The 22500-nt window shown below is 37.5% G+C and overlaps 1 protein-coding gene across 5 annotated transcripts in view; it reads left to right on the top strand.

The window, feature by feature from the left end:
- The window catches only part of LOC144967234 (uncharacterized), a 225885-nt gene that overhangs the window by 85003 nt on the left and 118382 nt on the right, over window positions 1-22500 (top strand). The window contains exon 1 of one of the 5 annotated variants that reach the window (XM_078904196.1): window positions 8015-8509. The exons of the other annotated variants lie outside the window; for them this stretch is intronic. The gene's annotated coding sequence lies outside the window, so the exon portion shown is untranslated. Of the gene's footprint in view, window positions 1-8014; window positions 8510-22500 lie in introns of those variants that run through there. 5 annotated transcript variants of the gene reach the window in all.

Consider the following 22500-nt stretch of genomic DNA (forward strand, 5'->3'; position numbering starts at 1 on the left):
TCGTAATGACGCATAGTAAATGGTTCTAAATTATCGGAACAATGGCGGACGCCCTTATGAAATACTTCTCCGACGAGCATAAAAGTGTATCCTGAGGAGACAAACATTAAATCTGATTATGTTTTGACTTTTATAGATAGTATGCGCTTGGCTAAGAAGCTCATAACATTGCCATCCGGAAGTATAACGGACCAACACACAAAACTGTGTGTATCCATGAACGTTTATAGTCAGGTAAATACAGTTCAGTGAGCATTACTCATAAACGCGGATGGCAAAAGACAATAACAAAGACTTGAGTGACGTCATCTTCGAACTATCTATACATTCTCATCACATGACTAGTGAATCAGTTCTAGCCGGCATGAAGAATAAAAAATACAGATTTTCTTTGTTTAGAACCAAGCTGCTCGTTGCTGGGCGGACGTGACATCACACTAATGAATCCTATTTATTCTGATCGCAATGTTATTATGAGTATTACCTCAATAATATTGTACCTTGTGGCGATGATGTGGGTAGATTTGATGTGGCTGTTAACCCTTAACTGGTTAACGCTCTCCTTACCGATCATTTTCAGTACTTTCCCAAAAATGGCAGGCTTCCCTCGTGGAAAAATGGATTTTTTATACTCAAACAAGCTCTTACAAAACAACTTTACAAAACAACTTTATGTTCTTATTAACTAAACAAAGATCATTCTTCAAATTGTGCGATGTACAACATAAATCTGAATAAGAACAATTATATATGTGACCCATCGTCTCAAAACGGTATTATGTCGGAACGAACCACATGCTTAAAAGCTGAATTTAATGTTAAACTGGTCAAAAAGATAAATTGTTGGCATTCGCACCATAAAATATGGTCGCCATTCTCCTCAATAAATCATATAAACTTAAAACAAGTCTAATATTTCTGGCTATAAATTAAATTTTCAACATCTTAACAAACCCGACCTAATACCGTTTTGAAGGGAATGGTCATATATTGTGTCGTGACCATAGCAATCTAGAGATAGCATTTGTCTTAACAAATGTGACGATTTTGCTGTAGGTGGTAAGTAGAGGGTAAATGTGATGTTTTTATACTGATCAAACGGTATGGTAAGCTTAAGCTTTTATAGCGTGCAATACCCCTCAAAGCGCTTTACAGGGGGTCATAAGCCAACAGCAACACTAAACACGAAATAGGGACGAGACATTACACATTTATGACACTGTTACAGCGGTTTTTTTATCGACACATTCAACGCTGTTATTAGCTAGAAGCGAGATTTGTAAGACCTGGCGATTTGTATAGCGTGAAACGGATGATAGCAACTTTTTGCTACCCTTTGGATAGGACGCTATTCTATCGCAAAGTACTTTCCGCCAAATCTAACAAACTCAGCTACCCATTCACTGCTGAGTGGACAGGGGTGTCAGAAAAAAATATAATCTCGACTGCACTCCGGATCGATCTTGGTTCCTTTGCGTGTTATAAAGTTAAAAAGCTCACAATATCCGTCAACAGGACATAACATACCAACCCAGAAAACTATCTGTAACCTTACACGATTATAGTCTTAATCAATACAATTTAGTGAGAACTACTCATACAAATGACTGGCTAAAAACAATAAAAAAAGAGCTGAGTGACGTCAATTCCGTTCCTTTTTTTGGCTAAGAAGCTCACAACATTGCCATCCGGAAATATAACGGACCGACACACAAAACTAAGTGTAACCATGAACGTTTAGTTTATAGTCTGCTTAATACAGTTTAATGAGAATAGGCTTAAACAGCCTTGACGTCACTTCCCTCGTAATGACGCATAGTAACTAAGCAACTGGTTCTAAACTATCGGAATAATGGCGGCTGTCCTTATGAAATACTTCTCCGATAAGCATAAAAGTGTATCCAGAGGAGTAAAGCATTATAAATCTGATCATATTTTGACTTTTATACATTTTGATCACATGACATGTGAAAAAGTTCTAGTCAGCATGAAGAATAAAAAGTACCGATTTTCTTTGTTTAGAACCAAACTGCTCGTTACTGGGCGGACGTGACATCAGACTATTGAATCCAATTACTCATAAGCGCGGATGGCAAAAAGCAGTTAGTGACAAAGACCCGAGTGACGTCATCTTCATTCTATCTATAAGAACCCAACCCGTCCTGAAAAGGTAAATCAAACTAATGTTAACCCATTCATCCAATTGGATACGGTAGATTGGCTTCATTAGCGGAGAAATGAAAATAATACCCAAACCATTACGGCTAAATGGGTTGATTGGCAAACACACAGTGTTATGTTCGATCTGTACGTGATGAGTTGACCCTTCCTGGAGAGATCAGTCAAACTTATTGATAGAATGAAGTTGACGTCACTCAGGTTTTTGTTTTTGTTTTTTTGCCATCCACGTTTATGAGTAATTCTCACTAAACCGTATAGATATGAAGTGAGTAGAAAAGTGCCAGAAGACAATAGAGAATAAAAAAATTTTTCGCGGCGGTGGTGGGGTTTGAACCTGCGACCTTATTGGTACGACAACTCCGCCTGGCAGGTGAGAGCGTGGCTCTACCGTGTGAGCTATCCACGAACACAAAAATATTCGTTTCAAACCCAAAGTCATTTCTAGATCCCTCTCTCACCCACTTCTTGAGATCGCCGATTCGTTCACCACCATCGCGAAGTAATTTTGACCAGCAGTTAAGCTTAATAGCCAATATTCTCATCACAAACATATAACATAGAAACGATTGAGACATTGAGTATGCTCCGGTGTATGGGGTGAATTTTTAATTCAGAAAAGTGAGTGGAGCAGGCACTTATGTTGGTAACAACAAGATATGAAGTGAGTAGAAAAGTGCCAGAAGACAATAGAGAATAAAAAAAAGTTGTCGTACCAATAAGGTCGCAGGTTCAAACCCCACCACCGCCGCGAAAAAAAATTTTTTATTCTCTATTGTCTTCTGGCACTTTTCTACTCACTTCATATCTTGTTGTTACCAACATAAGTGCCTGCTCCACTCACTTTTCTGAATTAAAAATTCACCCCATACACCGGAGCATACTCAATGTCTCAATCGTTTCTATGTTATATGTTTGTGATGAGAATATTGGCTATTAAGCTTAACTGCTGGTCAAAATTACTTCGCGATGGTGGTGAACGAATCGGCGATCTCAAGAAGTGGGTGAGAGAGGGATCTAGAAATGACTTTGGGTTTGAAACGAATATTTTTGTGTTCGTGGATAGCTCACACGGTAGAGCCACGCTCTCACCTGCCAGGCGGAGTTGTCGTACCAATAAGGTCGCAGGTTCAAACCCCACCACCGCCGCGAAAAAATTTTTTATTCTCTATTGTCTTCTGGCACTTTTCTACTCACTTCATATCTTGTTGTTACCAACATAAGTGCCTGCTCCACTCACTTTTCTGAATTAAAAATTCACCCCATACACCGGAGCATACTCAATGTCTCAATCGTTTCTATGTTATATGTTTGTGATGAGAATATTGGCTATTAAGCTTAACTGCTGGTCAAAATTACTTCGCGATGGTGGTGAACGAATCGGCGATCTCAAGAAGTGGGTGAGAGAGGGATCTAGAAATGACTTTGGGTTTGAAACGAATATTTTTGTGTTCGTGGATAGCTCACACGGTAGAGCCACGCTCTCACCTGCCAGGCGGAGTTGTCGTACCAATAAGGTCGCAGGTTCAAACCCCACCACCGCCGCGAAAAAAATTTTTTATTCTCTATTGTCTTCTGGCACTTTTCTACTCACTTCATATCTTGTTGTTACCAACATAAGTGCCTGCTCCACTCACTTTTCTGAATTAAAAATTCACCCCATACACCGGAGCATACTCAATGTCTCAATCGTTTCTATGTTATATGTTTGTGATGAGAATATTGGCTATTAAGCTTAACTGCTGGTCAAAATTACTTCGCGATGGTGGTGAACGAATCGGCGATCTCAAGAAGTGGGTGAGAGAGGGATCTAGAAATGACTTTGGGTTTGAAACGAATATTTTTGTGTTCGTGGATAGCTCACACGGTAGAGCCACGCTCTCACCTGCCAGGCGGAGTTGTCGTACCAATAAGGTCGCAGGTTCAAACCCCACCACCGCCGCGAAAAAATTTTTTATTCTCTATTGTCTTCTGGCACTTTTCTACTCACTTCATATCTTGTTGTTACCAACATAAGTGCCTGCTCCACTCACTTTTCTGAATTAAAAATTCACCCCATACACCGGAGCATACTCAATGTCTCAATCGTTTCTATGTTATATGTTTGTGATGAGAATATTGGCTATTAAGCTTAACTGCTGGTCAAAATTACTTCGCGATGGTGGTGAACGAATCGGCGATCTCTAGAAGTGGGTGAGAGAGGGATCTAGAAATGACTTTGGGTTTGAAACGAATATTTTTGTGTTCGTGGATAGCTCACACGGTAAAGCCACGCTCTCACCTGCCAGGCGGAGTTGTCGTACCAATAAGGTCGCAGGTTCAAACCCCACCACCGCCGCGAAAATTTTTTTTATTCTCTATTGTCTTCTGGCACTTTTCTACTCACTTCATATCTTGTTGTTACCAACATAAGTGCCTGCTCCACTCACTTTTCTGAATTAAAAATTCACCCATACACCGGAGCATACTCAATGTCTCAATCGTTTCTATGTTATATGTTTGTGATGAGAATATTGGCTATTAAGCTTAACTGCTGGTCAAAATTACTTCGCGATGGTGGTGAACGAATCGGCGATCTCAAGAAGTGGGTGAGAGAGGGATCTAGAAATGACTTTGGGTTTGAAACGAATATTTTTGTGTTCGTGGATAGCTCACACGGTAGAGCCACGCTCTCACCTGCCAGGCGGAGTTGTCGTACCAATAAGGTCGCAGGTTCAAACCCCACCACCGCCGCGAAAAAATTTTTTATTCTCTATTGTCTTCTGGCACTTTTCTACTCACTTCATATCTTGTTGTTACCAACATAAGTGCCTGCTCCACTCACTTTTCTGAATTAAAAATTCACCCCATACACCGGAGCATACTCAATGTCTCAATCGTTTCTATGTTATATGTTTGTGATGAGAATATTGGCTATTAAGCTTAACTGCTGGTCAAAATTACTTCGCGATGGTGGTGAACGAATCGCGATCTCAAGAAGTGGGTGAGAGAGGGATCTAGAAATGACTTTGGGTTTGAAACGAATATTTTTGTGTTCGTGGATAGCTCACACGGTAGAGCCACGCTCTCACCTGCCAGGCGGAGTTGTCGTACCAATAAGGTCGCAGGTTCAAACCCCACCACCGCCGCGAAAAAATTTTTTATTCTCTATTGTCTTCTGGCACTTTTCTACTCACTTCATATCTTGTTGTTACCAACATAAGTGCCTGCTCCACTCACTTTTCTGAATTAAAAATTCACCCCATACACCGGAGCATACTCAATGTCTCAATCGTTTCTATGTTATATGTTTGTGATGAGAATATTGGCTATTAAGCTTAACTGCTGGTCAAAATTACTTCGCGATGGTGGTGAACGAATCGGCGATCTCAAGAAGTGGGTGAGAGAGGGATCTAGAAATGACTTTGGGTTTGAAACGAATATTTTTGTGTTCGTGGATAGCTCACACGGTAGAGCCACGCTCTCACCTGCCAGGCGGAGTTGTCGTACCAATAAGGTCGCAGGTTCAAACCCCACCACCGCCGCGAAAAATTTTTTTATTCTCTATTGTCTTCTGGCACTTTTCTACTCACTTCATATCTTGTTGTTACCAACATAAGTGCCTGCTCCACTCACTTTTCTGAATTAAAAATTCTAAACCGTATAGATAGTATGCAGATGACGTCACTCAGGCCTTTGTTATTGTTTTTGCCATCCGCGTTTGTGAGTTGTTCTCACTAAACTGTATTAACCAGACTATAAAAGTTCATGGTTACACAGAGTTTGTGTGTTGGTCCGTTATACTTCCGGATGGCAATGTTGTGAACTCCTTGGCCAAGCGCATTCTATCAATTAACCAAACAATTAACGTTCGTGATTACACACAGTTTTATGTGTTCGTCCATTATATTTCCGGATGGCAATGTTATGAGCTTCTTAGCCAAGCGCATGCTATCTATAACAAAATACGTTGCTAAATAAGTTGTTTGTTTTTTTGTTTACAAGTAAAATGAAGGGAGTAAAAAAGACTTTTTGAGGGGTAGCGTGGCTTAGCGGAGAGAAAAATAAAGTGAGTAGATGTGACTCATATATAAGGGAACAACACAAAACAAACAACGTTTCGGCCCTTGGCCTGCGTCAGGAGACAAAAAAACACAAACACAAATATGTAAATTTACAAAATATCACATTTCGTCAAATGTGGAAACATTTAGCGGTACGGTCTTTGCTTCGTATCCGAAAGGTACCGAGTTCGATCACAGGCCGCTGCGATGTGTGGCTTGGAGCAAGTCACCTCGCCCTAGCTCAATTTGCGGCGCTGCACTGCGGCTGACGCCTGGGTTATTCCAGTCCTCCCTTGGAACAGACCCCAGAGATAAATATCCCCTATGGAATGAATAAAGGGAATTTATTTTTAATTTAATTAATTTAATACAACACAAAGTAAAGGACTATACATTTTATTGACTCACCTCTAGATTTTGTTTACAAGCCTCGCCCCAACGTAATATTATAAGTATAAACTATCGTATGACGACTTATTATGGATTATCAATTTTTTTAAAAATAACCAACAAAGATTAGTAAGTACTGTTTTATCTATGGTGATGAGATGACCTTTCCTGGGGAGGTCAGACTTATGCCAATTTGCCAAAACACGTTGCTAATATAAATACGTTGTTTTTGTTTATTTATTTGTTGGATTTGTTTACAAGCTACGTCTAAAAAATAATAGGTATAAATTATCGTATGATGACCTGTATAAAGAAAAATGGATTATCAATAAAAGAATTAATTAAGAATTAGTGTTTTATATTATATAGTTAATATTGTTTATCAAATAAGCGGACAAATAAAACAATGGAAAATGATTGGAAAATCTCTCTCTCTCTCTCTCTCTCTCTCTCTCTCTCTCTCTCTCTCTCTCTCTCTCTCTCTCTCTCTCTCTCTCTCTCTGTGTGTGTGTTATATATATATATATATATATATATATATATATATATATACATATATACATAAACATATATAAATTTATATATATGTATATATATACACACACATACACACATATATATACATATATATATATATATATATATATATATATATATATATATATTCCATTCATTTCCCATTGTTTTATTTGTCCGCTTATTTGATATATTGATCAAATGAACCAATTTGTAAGAAATTGTTGAACCCAAGACTTCTTTGAAGTCAGCGTCCTTTTGTCTTAGATTGTCTGGTACATTTATCGCTCGTATCATGACAACCTGATGCTATGATGTAGGTCTAGTTTACAGAGCAGGTGGAACGACCAATTTTAATATAGATTCATAGGATTTACTGTGTATACAGCTTTCACTCTAATTAATACTGCAGCACTTTGGAAAAGCGGGAATTTAATATTTTGGCCAGATAACACGTCCTTCAAATATCGATGCATTAAATGATCATCATCTTGGCAAAAAAAAAATATCTCAAACCTGAGATTCGTGAAATTTCACATTTTAGAGTTTTAGCCAAGATGAGGGTCATTTTAATCGATCGATATAATTTGAAGGACGATTTTTCTGGCCAAAATTTTAGATACGTGTGTTTTCCAAAGTACGACAGAATAGTAATGACCTGAAATTGGGTCATCGAGGACTTTGATGCTGTTATCGCCAACACAAGAGAAGAAAAATTGTTTACAAGATAGGAAAGACAAACCCTATATCCTGGGCATAAATTACTTATAATTCTATATAATCTTGCCTATAACTATAACATCAAAATTACAAACAGTCTCAGCCATGGTGGAAAAGTCGGTGACCTTTAGTCAACGAACCATTTCCGGGTCACTGAGTTGAACGTCGTGTTCGTCCTTGCGTGACTGAGGGAATAAAGGAAAGGAAAAACACCTTGAGGGGGGCGTTTGTAATAGACAGACGACAGAGCAGAGGAAAGAAAAATATAGCTTATACTTATCGTACTTACATGTATCTAGTAGTATCATTGTAAACATCGAGTGGCTGTCATTTCACGTCTGGGACAGACAGTGTCGGCAGTTGATAAATTTTTATTTTGTTGTCTCGACTGTTAAGATTGTCGATAAATTTCTTATCAAACCAGGTCATAAAACGCAATTTTTCTTTTCTTATTAGTTTACTTGGATGTCACTCGAGATGAATGTTGGATTTTTTTTTATTTTTTTGCTTATTTTGTAAGAAAGATATCGTGTAAGTTTTGAGTTATGTTATCTCGTTGTAATTGTAACAATTTATTGATTCTATAGAGGATTCGTACGATTTCTCTTTGGATTAACGATTGCTTGATTTGGATTTGACGTTTTTATCGTCTTGTCGAAAAGGTAATATTATTGTATTTTACTGGTATATCCGTGCACAATATCTTTGTCGTTTGAAAAATGATACTTTTTGTGTGTGTGTGTGTGTGTGTGTGTGTGTGTATGTGTGTGTGTGCGGGTGGGTTTGGGTGTATGGGCGTTTATCTATGTGTATGTATGCGTGTACATGTTTGTATATATATATATATATATATATATATATATATATATATATATATATATATATACATATATATATATATATAAATATATATATATATATATATATATATATATATATATATATATATATATATATATAGATCTAATCCACACAAAGACACACACACTCACACACAAACTTACATAAAAACATGTACAAATGTGTGCGCACGCATTTCGACAATAATACATTACGACTTCTCATGTTGATCATGTTCGTTTTTGTTTTGTTTTGTTTTTGTATGTTTGTTTTTTATAGTTGTTTTTGGGGGGTTTTTTTGTTTTTTTTTTTTTTGTTTTTTGTAGGGGGGGGGGGGTCATGTTGTAGAGTAATATTATAATGATATTTCCATTACAAGAAATATTCATTTTACGTACGTATAGATAGTATGCCCTTGGCTTAGAAGCTCATAACATTGCCATCCGGAAGTATAACGGACCAAAACACAAAACTGTGTGTAACCATGAATTTTTATAGTGTGGTTGATACACTTTAGTGAGAATCACTCACAAACGCGGATGGCAAAATACAATAACAAAGGCTTGAATGACGTCATCTTCGAACCATCTATAGCACTTGACTGACGAGGTCGTTCTATTATCCTTTTTCCACGCCCCATTAATTTGCTTCTTTTCGAATCCATGTATCTAATGTCGGGTAGACTTGATACATTTCTTGTCAAAAGCTTTACATACCGCCGATAACATCTTCGCCTTTCATGTCGTCTACGAATAATCTTGCGGCACATTGATAAAAACAAAAACAAAACAAAACAAACAAAAAAATCAACTTTCTTTTCATCCAGCCAGATCATTTTTCGTTTATAAGAAAGACTTCTTTTTTATTTATCGCAGACTTGTACAACTAAAGGGGGTCTCGATAGATCTATAGATAGAACGAAGTTGACGTCTTTCAGATCTTTGTTATTTTTTAAAATGCCATCCGCGTTTATGAGTAATACTAAACTTGTATTAACCAGACTATAAACGTTCATGGTTACACATAGTTTTATGTATTGGTCCGTTATGCTTTGGATGGCAATGTTGTGAGCTTCTTAGCCAAGCGCATGCTATCTATTAGTAAAGCATTCACTTCACACGCAAACCAAACCGAGATCGATCTGGGCTGGAGTCAAGATTTTATTTTTTTCTGACACCCTACCGCCCCCCCCCCTTCCTCCTCCTTGCTACCCAACTGTGATAGTGTAGCTAGGTCTGTTAGATCTGGCAGAAAGTTCATTGCGATAGTGTAGAATCCTATACAAAGGCTTGCAAGCAATTTATAATGTCCGTTTCACGATACAGAAACCGTGATAAACTCCACCGCTCCGACTCTGAAGAACTACTAAAACTAAGGTTCCATTTACCTTTCTTTTATTTTTATTTTTTCTCACTTTTATGTATGTTGTCATCAATTGGATTCAATAGTCTGATGAAACGTCGCCCAGCAACGGTGACCATCGTGGTTCTAAACAAAAAAAAATCGGTACTTTTTATTCTTTATGCTAGCTAGAACTTTTCATATGTCTTGTGATCAGAATGTATAAAAGTCAAAACATGATCAGATTTATAATGGTTTTTCCCTCTGGATACGCTTTTTATGCTCGTCGGCGAAATATTTCATAAAGGCGTCCGCCATTGTTCCGATAGTTTAGAACCAGTTACTAAGTTACCATGGGTCATTACGAGGGAAGTGACATTACGACTGTTGAAGCGTATTTTATGAATTATTGGTGTAAGCCTAAGGGATTGAATAAACTTTGAAACTTAGTTATTCAGTGTCTGGTAGGAATTACGACGGAGTTTATTGATATGAATCCAAGATCTATTGAAAGCAAAGTTGGGTGGGACGGTCTGAATGGTTCTCGACGTTCGTCATTGTGTATATTATTATATGAAAAGGAGTTGACAAAGATAACAATAACATTGTAATAATAACTGCGCTGGTGTGTGTACATGTACAATACAAACTATATCTAATATTATAATATTATTTATTCCTTTTAATTATTGTGAACATAACAAATAAATGCATCCAGGAAAATTGTTATTCTCACGTTCGTTATATCAATTATTAATCATAACGTTAATGGGTGTGGTGGTTGTTCGTTTCGTTAGGCAAATAAAAGCCCAATGATAATGCATAATAGGACTAACGAGAATTAGGTGGGTTTTTAAAATTTGTTTTATATCATATTCATTTATTGTTATAATTGTTCACCCTGTTAACTGCCGTCGTCTGAAAAACACATATTAAAAAAGTTGACCAAAAAAAACAACTCGTCCATCAAATAACGATCGATTTAAATGAGCCTGAGCTTTGAGTGTTTATATACCGCAATATTCACATAATGTGCTCAAAGCGCTTTACAAGGGGCCCCTGACCAACAGCAACGTGTAATATGTAGAACGAGATATGAAGCCTATTAGGCGATATAACAAATTTTTTTCTGCAGGTACTCATTTTACACCTGAGTACGATGAGATAATTTGAGTAAATTGCCTTTTTTTAGGACTCAACTATGCGCCGAGAGAGACTCGAACTCAGGACCTTCCGATCAGAAAGCAAGTGTTATACACTAGACCACATAGCCGCAAGATGACCCTCATCTTGTCAAAAACTCTCAAAGCTGGGATTTCGTGAGGTCCCATGTTTGAGAGTTTTTTGCCTAAATGAGGGTCATTTAATATGATCGATATTTGAATGACGAGTTTTATGGTCAAATTTATTAAATTCGTGACTTTCCAGAGTACAACAGTTAATTTACCTTAACTTACCTTTATTCTCTCAGCACCAAGAACGCATAAGGACAAACCCACACCTGAGACTGACTTGACGACACGGCACTGCCGTCCTCTGCCGTCTTCCGGATAAAGACTTACTAAATACTAAGAATAAAGAGAAGAGCCGCAAGACCTACCCATACCAAGCACCTAAAAAAAACGGCATAGGACGTCGGGTGCTTGGTATAGGTAGGTCTTGCGGCTTTTCTCTGTATTCTTAGTATTTTGTCCGTGCCTGACGTCTTTATCCGGCAGAAAACGGCAGTGCCGGGTCGTCGGAATCTGTCTCCGGTGTGGGTTAGCCCTAAGGCCTGAACAGTATCCCTCCAGTTGCTCCAGTCTCTTGCTTTAGTTCCTGCTCGTAGCCAGGAGTACTATAAATATGCCAACATCATTTCTTTCCCTCTCCACCATTCTGTGCCATGTTGATTTTGGACATCCCTTTCGTACGCCTCTTTCCTCCTGCTGACCATCCTATCGCTATAGATAGTATGCGCTTGGCTTATACACTCACAACATTGCCATCCGGAAGTATAACGGACCAACACACAAAACAATGTGTAACCTTAAACGTTTATAGTCTGGTTAACACAGTTAAGTGAGAATTACTCAAAAACGCGGATGGCAAAAATCAATAACAAAGACCCGAGTGGCGTCAACTTCATTCTATCTATAGAACCAACACAGAAAATTGTGGGTAAACGTACGTGTATAATATGATCGAGAAAATTGTGTGATAACTAGTCACCCATTTGGCGGTGTGAAAACAATAAAAATGATCAGAGAAAGGTCGAATTCATTCTCTTTATTTGTCTTATAGATAGTATGCGCTTGTCTAAGAAGCTCACAACATTGCCATCCAGAAGTATAACGGACCAACACACAAAACCATGTGTAACCATAGACTTTTATAGTCTGGTTAATACAGTTTAGTGAGAATTACTCTTAAACGCGGATGGCAAAAGACAATAACAAAGACCCGATTGACGTCAACTTCATACTATCTATAAACAACCAACTATGTTTGTCCGATCACGTGTGAAGTTTTGTCACACATTCCGCGTTTTGATTGGTCAAAAATCTACTGGTAAATTGAATCTATAGATAGAACGAAGATGACGTCACTCAGGTCTTTGTTATTGTTTTTTGCCATCCGCGTTTATGAGTAATGCTCACTGAACTGTATTAACCCGACTATAAACGTTCATGGATACACACAGTTTTGTGTGTTGGTCAGTTATACTTTCGGATGGCAATGTTGTGAGCTTCTTAGCCAAGCGCATTCTATCTATAGCCACGCATATGAAACTTGGGGTTACTTTCTATTCGCCATTACTTACTTCCTTACTTACCACCACCACCACTGCCACCATCATCACCCCCACCACCACAACCACAACCACCACCACCATCACCACCACCACCACCACCATCATCATCATCATCATCATCATCATCATCATCATCATCATCATCATCATCATCATCATCATCATCATCATCATCATCACCACCACCACCACCACCACCATCATCATCATCATCATCATCATCATCATCATCATCATCATCATCATCATCATCATCATCATCATCATCATCTTCATCATCATCATCATTACTTACTTACTTTCTTTCTTACTTACTTACTTACTTACTTATTTACTTCCTTCCTTCCTTACTTACTTTCTTACTTACTTACTTAATTACTCACTTACTTACTTACTTAGGCCCTTCACTCCGGCTGGAACATTGGCCATCGACGAATCCCCTCCGTCTTGTTCGGTTTTGTGCCATCTTCTTGTCTTCTCTCCGTGTTCAACCTTCAGTGTTTATATATGTGACCCACCGTATCAAAGCGGTGTTATGTCGGGATCCACTCGGTAAGGGAAATTGAATTCATGGCCACAAATATCCAACTGGGGTTTAATTTCTGTACGGTATGGTGGAGTATAAAGACTATTTCTTGCATTGCAAAAACTTCTAAGCTCCAATTTCTCATCAATCTATCTCTAAATTCACTTTTTGGGGTCTGAATCATCCCCGACATAATACCGTTTTGAGACGGAGGGTCGCATATATCCTCCATCAATGCCCTTTTCCAGCTGTTCCTAGGACGCGCTCTTGTCTTCCATTAAAGAGCCTGGCTGGTAATATTATTTGTTGCAGGCCTTCTCAAGGTATGGCCCAGCCATTTCCATCTCCTCCTCTTCATTTATAGATAGAATGAAGTTGACGTCACTCGGGTCTTTGTGATTGTTTTTGCCACCCACGTTTATGAGTTATTCTCACTTAACTGTATTATAGATAGTATGCGCTTGGCGAAGAAGCTCATAACATTGCCATCCGGAAGTATAACGGACCAACACACAAAACTGTTTGTATCCATGAACGTTTATAGTCAGGTTAATACAGTTCAGTGAGCATTACTCATAAACGCGGATGGCAAAAAACAATAACAAAGACCCGAGTGACGTAATATTCGAACTATATATACCGTAGCCATCGTTACGAAGGCCACGATTATCCAGACTATAAAAGTTCTTGGTGATACAGTTTTGTGTGTTGGTCCGTTATACTTCCGGGTGGCAATGTTGTGAGCTTCTTAGCCAAGCGCATCCTATCTATACCCCTTTTTATTCTTGACCTTTCATTTCCCATGGTTTCTATTCGCCATTCATTTAATTGATTGTATTATATCGGACAAAATATGGGATGTACACTACATGTACACATTTGCAAATCTTTGCACCTACGTCACACACAATAGGATCGTGAATTTAGTTAGTATTTTTCTATGAACCGTTGATTATAACGGAGGAGTAAATAATCATAGATTGGGTGGAGAAAGAATATCTTATAAAAAGGAGAGCTATAGAAAAATGAATGGAGGAGGGTAAGGGGTGTATTGAATTATAAAATAGTTCAGACAAAGTGTGATGGGTGTGTCTGTGTGTGTATGTGTGTGTGTGTCTGTGTGTGAGTGTGTCTCTGTGTGTATGCTTCTTTGTGTGATGTAAAGATAAAGAGAGAAGGGGGGGGGGTGAAGTAGAGATAGATAGAAAACTTGGGGAGTGGAGAAAGAGGAGGAGAAGGAGGAGGAGGAAGAGAAGAAGGAGGAGAAAGAGAAGAAGAAGAAGAAGAAGAAGAAGAAGAAGAAGAAGAAGAAGAAGAAGAAGAAGAAGAAGAAGAAGAAGAAGAAGAAGAAGAAGAAGAAGAAGAAGAAGAAGAAGAAGAAGAAGAAGAGAGGGAGAGAGAGAGAGAGAGAGAGAGAGAGAAAAGAGAGAGAGAGAGAGAGAGAGAGAGAGAGAGACACGGAAAGAGAGAGAGAGAGAGAGAGAGAGAGAGAGAGAGAGAGAGAGAGAGAGAGAGAGGGGGGGGAGGTGGGTAGTAATCTATTGCTGGCTTAGTGCCAATGATTGCGTAGAAGTCCCCGGGGACAAAATGGATGTAAGAACGTGGACGATATAATCTTGTAACAGAATTTATGAATACATGCCGCCATAGACATGATTCATTACCACCATCAACATCTCCGTCGTCGTCAGGTTATTTTGATTGTCGACATCGTTATCATCATCATCTTTATCATCATCGTCATCATCATTATCATCATTATCATCATCATTATCATCATCACCACCACCACCACCATCATCACGGCCACCACCACCGCCACGAACACTACCACCACCACCATCATCATCATCCTCATTATCATCATCGTCATCATCATCAGCATCATCATCATCATCAGCATCATCATCATCATCATCATCATCATCATCATCATCATCATCATTATCATCATCACCACCACCACCACCATCATCACCACCACCACCACGGCCACCACCACCACCACCACAACCACCATCACCACCATCATCATCATCACAGACATGATTCATTACCACTATCAACATCTCCATCGTCGTCAGGTTGTTTTATTGTCGACATCGTTATCATCATCATCATCACCATCATCATCATCATCATCATCATCATCATCACCACAACCACCACCAACACCACTACCACAACCACTACCACCACCACCACCACCATCATCATCCTTATCCTCATCATCATCATCATCATCATCATCATCATCCTCATCATCATCATCATCACCACCATCACCATCATCATCACCACCACCACCACCATCACCACTACCACAACCACTACCACCACCACCACCACCACCATCATCACCATCATCATCACCACCACCACCACCACCACCACTATCATCATCATCATCATCATTATCATGAAAATCATCATCAAAGCGATTTGTCAATATTCACCTGTATATAAATCACAACCCAGTCTATGATCGTTCACGACACCAATTTCATCAAATCGGATTGACATCACCAGTCTTCCACACGTGACTTCTTCACTGCCATTTACTGACAAAACTTCTGCATTTACATTTAGACCAGAAAACTCTTGCCTCATATTATATTATTATCGATCCATCTATAGATAGTATGCGCTTGGCTAAGACGCTCATAACATTGCCATCCGGAAGTATAACGGACCAACACACAAAAACTCTGTGTAACCATGAACTTTTATAGTCTTGATAATACAGTTTAGTGAGAATTACTCACAGACGGGGATGGTAAAAAACTGACGTCATCTTCATTCTATCTATAGATGGAACGAAATTGACGTCACTTAGCTCTTTGATATTATTTCTAGACAGCCTGTTAGTGATCAGTTTTCACTAAATTATAGAAGGAACTAAATTGGCGTCACTCAGCTCTTTGTTATTGTTTTTAGCCAGCCATTTTTATGAGCAGTTCTCATTAAATTATATCAACATAAAGGTTTTGTGTGTTGATACGTTATATGCAGCTGGCGGATGTTTTCGGTATTTTAACTTAGCGCTTAGTATAAATATGAATAAGACAAAAAAACGTTAAAGGTTATACACAGTATTACGTGCTGGTTTGTTTAATGTGACTGGTGGATATTGTGAGTATTTTACATAAACGCATAGCATCAATGGACTTCCAATTCATCAAACGATTCTTTAACTCGATATTTACCTCTTCTTGAGCTAGAGAATCTTTGACAAAAATGACTTTATAGAGCCATGTTTCCATTCCTGCCATGTCTGTCTTTGTTGTTTCAAATAATATGGTAAACTCGTGCGGCGATGTGGTCGTTTGGTATAACACTCGCTTTTTGATCGGAAAGTCCTGGGTTCGAGCCTCGCTCGGCGTGTAGCTGAGTCCTTGGAAAAGACTCTTTACTCACATTCTCTCACCGTACTCAGGTATAAAATGAGTACCTGGCCGTTAACAGCGTTGTCTCTGTCGGGAAAAAATGTATTATGGCTTAAGTGGCATCATTTTTTGTTCTACATGTTGCGTGTTGCTGTTGGTCACGGACCCTTTGTACAGCGCTTTGAGCACGTTTAGTGGATATTGCGTTATATTAAAGCTCAAAAGCTCGAGCTCAAGTACGATCATTTTAATCGATAGACATGAAAATTTGTCGCTGTTTTGACGTATTTTTTAAAACAGCTAATTTTCACTATGATATCAGAAAATAAAAAAATCATTGACAGAAGGCCTTATAATATAGGACTTTACATACGTATGTACTAAAATTATGATTTATTCCAAAATCACTGGTCATATCTAGCTGTGTCATACAATATATGTATGTTATATATATATATATATATATATATTTTATATATATATATATATATATATATATATATATATATATATTCATGAGAAATTAATATACATAGATCGTGTAGAGTGCTCGACAATTAAGGAGCGCGAATTATATTTATCATTATACCTTTTCTTTTATTAAAAAGAGGTTGTCGCCAACAAATTTGTTTCTGCCGTCCATGGCTTCATCTGCTGGGCAGCGAAACAAGTTACATATATTTTGTGTTGTTTATTTGTTCTTGTGTGTTTGTGAAGAAGCCATTGACGGCGAAACAAAATTGTTGGCGACGACCTCTTTTATTTAAAATGGTGAGAAGATTAATATATATATATATATATATATATATATATATATATATATATATATATATATATATATATATATATATATTATATATATATATTATATATATATATATATATATATATATATATATATATATTACGTAATATTATATTTCATTTATTATCATTTAAGTGACCAAATGTCGATTTCAATAGTAGAAAAATTAACGGCGATATGAAGATAAAGCTTTTTACCCAAATTGGAAATAGGCGTTTCATTCTTGTATGCATATGGTATTACAGAATATATTATCAAAACCGCTGTGAATAAGACGTAGGGTATGCACGTGTTGGTTGCAAGACAAAGTTGACAACTATAATATAACCTGATAATAGTAAAATAGAAGAGCGAATTGAAGTCAATATCGGTTTTCAGACGGCCGTTTAGGTGATTAGTTCTCACTAAATTGTCTTTAAAATATAACAAATTATGCTTAAGGTTAAATACATAATTTTGTATGTTGGTGCGATTGATCTGGCTGGTACAATTCGTGATTATTTTAATTAACTGCATCGTATTCCCTTGAAATAGACCCTAGAGACAAGTTTCCCCTATAGGAAGAATGAAGGAAATTTTATAAATTTATTTTTATTGTATTTTATTTGAACCCAGTTTCTATAGCGTGAAACGGAAAATAACAATTGCTACCCTTTGGATAGGACGGTAGTTTATCGCAAAGTACTTTTCCGCCAATGCGTTCATTTCCAAAGCAAAGCAGCGAATATACCCTTATTTTGTGCTGATCAATATGTTATGACATATTACGCAATGAATGTTAGGAAATGACTGGTTTCGTCTTACATATAGTATATAGTGATGATAATAATATGACACGACAGGATTGTAAGTAGCTCATTTCGTGATAGTGTGGGTTGTTATGCCCTTTGTTTCTACGGTCATTAACATTTCCAATACGTATCTAGTATCAAATCCTTCTCCATAACTTTTCATCTTCTCCAATTGATGGTTCCTCTGTGACCTCTTGTTGCTATGCTTGTCAAGCTAATAACAAGGATACCTTTTTAACTATTATCTTATAGCATGAGCCTTCAGTTAATTCTTCGATCAACATACAGTGCGAAACGCGGTATATGGCAGGACATTTTCTGATCGGTCAATGCTTAGTAAGGGGCGAAACAGCAATTGGATTCAGTAGTCTGATGTCACGCACCCGGCAACGGCGGCCATCTTGGTTCTAAACAAAGAAAATCGGTTCTTTTTATTCTTCATGTTGGCTAGAACTTTCTCACTTGTCATGTGATCAGAATGTATAAAACTAAAAACATGATCAGATTTATAATGTTTTTCTCCTCTGAATATACTCTTGTGCTCGTCGGAGAAGTATTTCATAAGAGCGTGCGCCATTTTTCCGATATTTTGGAACCAGTTACTAAGTTACTATGCGTCATTACGAGGGAAGTGACTGTTGAATCCAATTGATGGTTCCTCTGTGACCTCTTGTTGCTATGCTTGTCAAGCTAATAAGATGGATGCCTTTTTAACTAAATTATCTTATAGTATGAGCCTTCAGTTAGTTATTCGATCAACATACAGTACGAAACGGGGTATATGGCAGGACATTTTCTGATTGGTCAATGCTTAGAAAAATGGACGAACCAGCAATAGGATTCAATAGTCTGATGTCACGTCCGCTCAGCAGCGAGCAGCTTGGTTCTAAACAAAGAAAATCGGTACTTTTTATTCTTCATGCTGGCTAGAACTTTCTCACCTGTCATGTGATCAGAATGTATAAAAGTCAAAGCATGATCATATTTATGTTTTTCTCCTCTGGATACACTTTTATGCTCGTCGGAGAAGTCTTTTATAAGGGCGTCCGCCATTGCCCCGATGGTTTAGAACCAGTTACTAAGTTACTATGCGTCATTACGAGGGAAGTGACGTCACGACTGTTTAAGCTATTGATGGTTCCTCTCTGACCTCTTGTTACTATATATTGCTTGTCAAGCTATTAACACGGATGCCTTTTTAACTATTATCTTATAGATAGTATGCGCTTGGCTAAGAAGCTCATAACATTGTCATCTGGAAGTATAACGGACCAACACACAAACTGTGTGTATCCATGAACGTTTAAAGTCGGGTGAATACTGTTCAGTGAGCATTACTTATAAACGCGGATGGCAAAAAACAATAACAAAGACCTGAGTGACGTCATCTTCGAACTATCTATAGTATGAGCTTTCAGTTTTCGATCAACAAACAGTGCGAAACGGGGTAAATGGCAGGACATTTTCTGATTGGTCAATGTTTAGAAACGGGCGAGGTTAATACAGTTCAGTGAGCTTTACTCATAAACGCGGATGGCAAAATACAACAACAAAGACCTGAGTGACGTCATCTTCGAACTATCTATAACAAAAAAATGAATAAATACATTCTAAAAATCTAGTTCGTGACCGATTTACTCAAACTGATATCATCTTCATTCAGGGGATTTGGAAATTGAATATTGAATGCATGACAAAAAATCTATCGACTTGGATTGAGTTTGTTTGTTTTTGTTCCGCCATACTCTGGAAAAATACAACAATACGAATTTTTAAAAATTGTGGCCGAAAAAGCACTCGGTCTTCAAATCTCGGTCGATTTAAAATGACCTGCGTCTTGGTAAAAATTCTTAAACCTGAGACTTGCTAGCATGTCTGGGTTTGAGAGTTTTTGCCAAGACGAGAGTCGTGTTTCAGTCGACCTATAGATAGAACGAGGTTGACGTCACTCAGGTCTTTGTTATTGCTTTTTGCCATCCGCGTTTATGAGTAATTCACACTAAACTGTATCAACCAGAATATAAACGTTCAAGATTGCACATAGTTTTGTGTGTTGGTCCGTTATACTTCCGGATGGCAATGTTGTGAGATTCTAAGCCAAGCGCATACTATCTATAGATAGTATGCGCTTTGCTAAGAAGTTCACAACATTGCCATCCGGAAACATAACGGACCAACACACAAAACTACGTGTGACCATGTACTTGTACAGTCTGGTTCATACAGTTTAGTGAGAAGTACTCATAAACGTGGATGGCAAAAAAGAAAAAAAACAATAACAAAGACCTGAGTGACGTCATCTTCGTTCTATCTATATTTATTTTTGGCCAAAATTTTTAATTCGCGTTTGAGTACGGCAGTGTTGAGGTTATTGAAAAGCCCAATTGCTTTTTTTTTTAATCGAGTGATAAACTAAAATTTCCTAGTTATGATTTCTTTAACTTTAAAGTCATTTTACGATATCTATTTCACGTCACGGTTATACTAGATTGAGACAATGGGTCACAATTTGTTTTGAAAAGTCTCTTAAAATCGAAATAGTAAATACGTAATCGATTATGGCAAGCACGATATCCACAATGCATTTTTTAAATGTTTTTTTCTTTGTTTTTGTTTTTTTTTTTTTTTGGTTTTTTTTTTTTTTGTCTTAGATATGTATTTTTCATTTATTTATTTTTTGTGTGTTTACCATGAATTTTAGCCAGATCGTATTTCATCTTTGTGGTTGGTTGTTTCGAGGGTGAAATGTTTCTAGGGTGAAGTGAAAAAAAGACCCACGAAATTGTCACGACATTAGCAGATCTACTATCATTTCGATTTTAGATATTTGATTCGTCTAAGGAGAAACTGTAAATAATTGATGTTGTTCGACGAACTAGATTGTGGAGACGATCTCGTCTTTTGCCTCCCGATCGATAGGTTGTGGTTTGTATCCAAAGTGATAACACGTATTATTTTTCTTTTCCATTCTTTGAAAAAAATTTTTTTTTCTTTTCTAAAGTGGAGCAGACGCTTATGTCCTTGTAAATAGCGTCGATTGTAGAGTGTCCCTCTCGTGGCCAGGCGGGGGGTGCCGGAACAGTCGGTTCTGGGTTCAACTCCGCATTACCGCAAAATGTTTGTTTTTTTTTCTCTATTATCCTCTGTCACTTCTCTACTTACTTCAATTCTTTTTATCATTTTTGGGTGCACTTTTGCCTTTATCAGTTAAATCATCGTAAGTAAGAGGGGGAGGAGGAGGAGAGGGAGGAGGGGGATTTAGCTTATTCTAAGACAGTGTTTTTAATGCATATTTTGCTGCTTAAAGCTCGAGGAATTTTTTAAATTTTTTTTGAAAATCAAATTTTGCTGCTTGAAGCTCAGAGAATTTGAAATTAAAGCTCCAAGTTAATTCTTTGTGAATTCAAGTTTCTATTTTACTTTTTCACTATATTGGTTTGTTTGGGTTTTTTTTTCTAACGCAAATGTAGCAATTTAATGCTAGAGGAATGAATTAAAAATCTATTTTTTTTAAAAAGGCAAGGTTCTACTTTATCTTTTCATTGGGTTAGGATTTACTTTGTTGATTTTTTTAGGGTTTTTTTTTTTTACGCGACAGTGTAGAACAACAGTCGAATACAAATTAATTATCTTTCCATCCTACCGTCTTTCAATTTGAAGTGAGATGAATTGACCACTTTGCATTGCGCAACTGATAATTGGTCTGGAATAATATAATGATATCATTATTTTCACCTCTGCACCTGGCTTCAGATATTATACTTGTTTTGGAGAGAGAGGGAGAGAGAAAGAAAGAGAGAGAGAGAGAGAGAGAGAGAGAGAGAGAGAGACACACACAGATAGATAGATAGATCGATAGATAAATAGACAGACAGATAGATGGATGTATAGATGGATAGATAGATAGGTAGAAAGATATGTATATATATATATATATATATATATATATATATATATAATATATAATAATATATATAATAGAGAGAGAGAGAGAGAGAGAGAGAGAGAGAGATTATGTCATCCTGTTAGTTTTATGCTACATTTGATTTTTAAAATTGTCATAATTTAAATGAGGGTTAATGACCGACAAATTTGTTATCGTGGCAGTAAACAACATGATCGTAAGGACATGAAGGATAGGAAGATGCATAATAGTTTACGTGATAGGGA

The sequence above is a fragment of the Berghia stephanieae genome, chromosome 3, assembly GCF_034508935.2.
Source record: "Berghia stephanieae isolate SIO BIC M18660-M18661 chromosome 3, UCSD_Bste_1.3, whole genome shotgun sequence".
In the NCBI taxonomy this organism is placed as follows: Eukaryota; Metazoa; Mollusca; class Gastropoda; order Nudibranchia; family Aeolidiidae; genus Berghia; species Berghia stephanieae.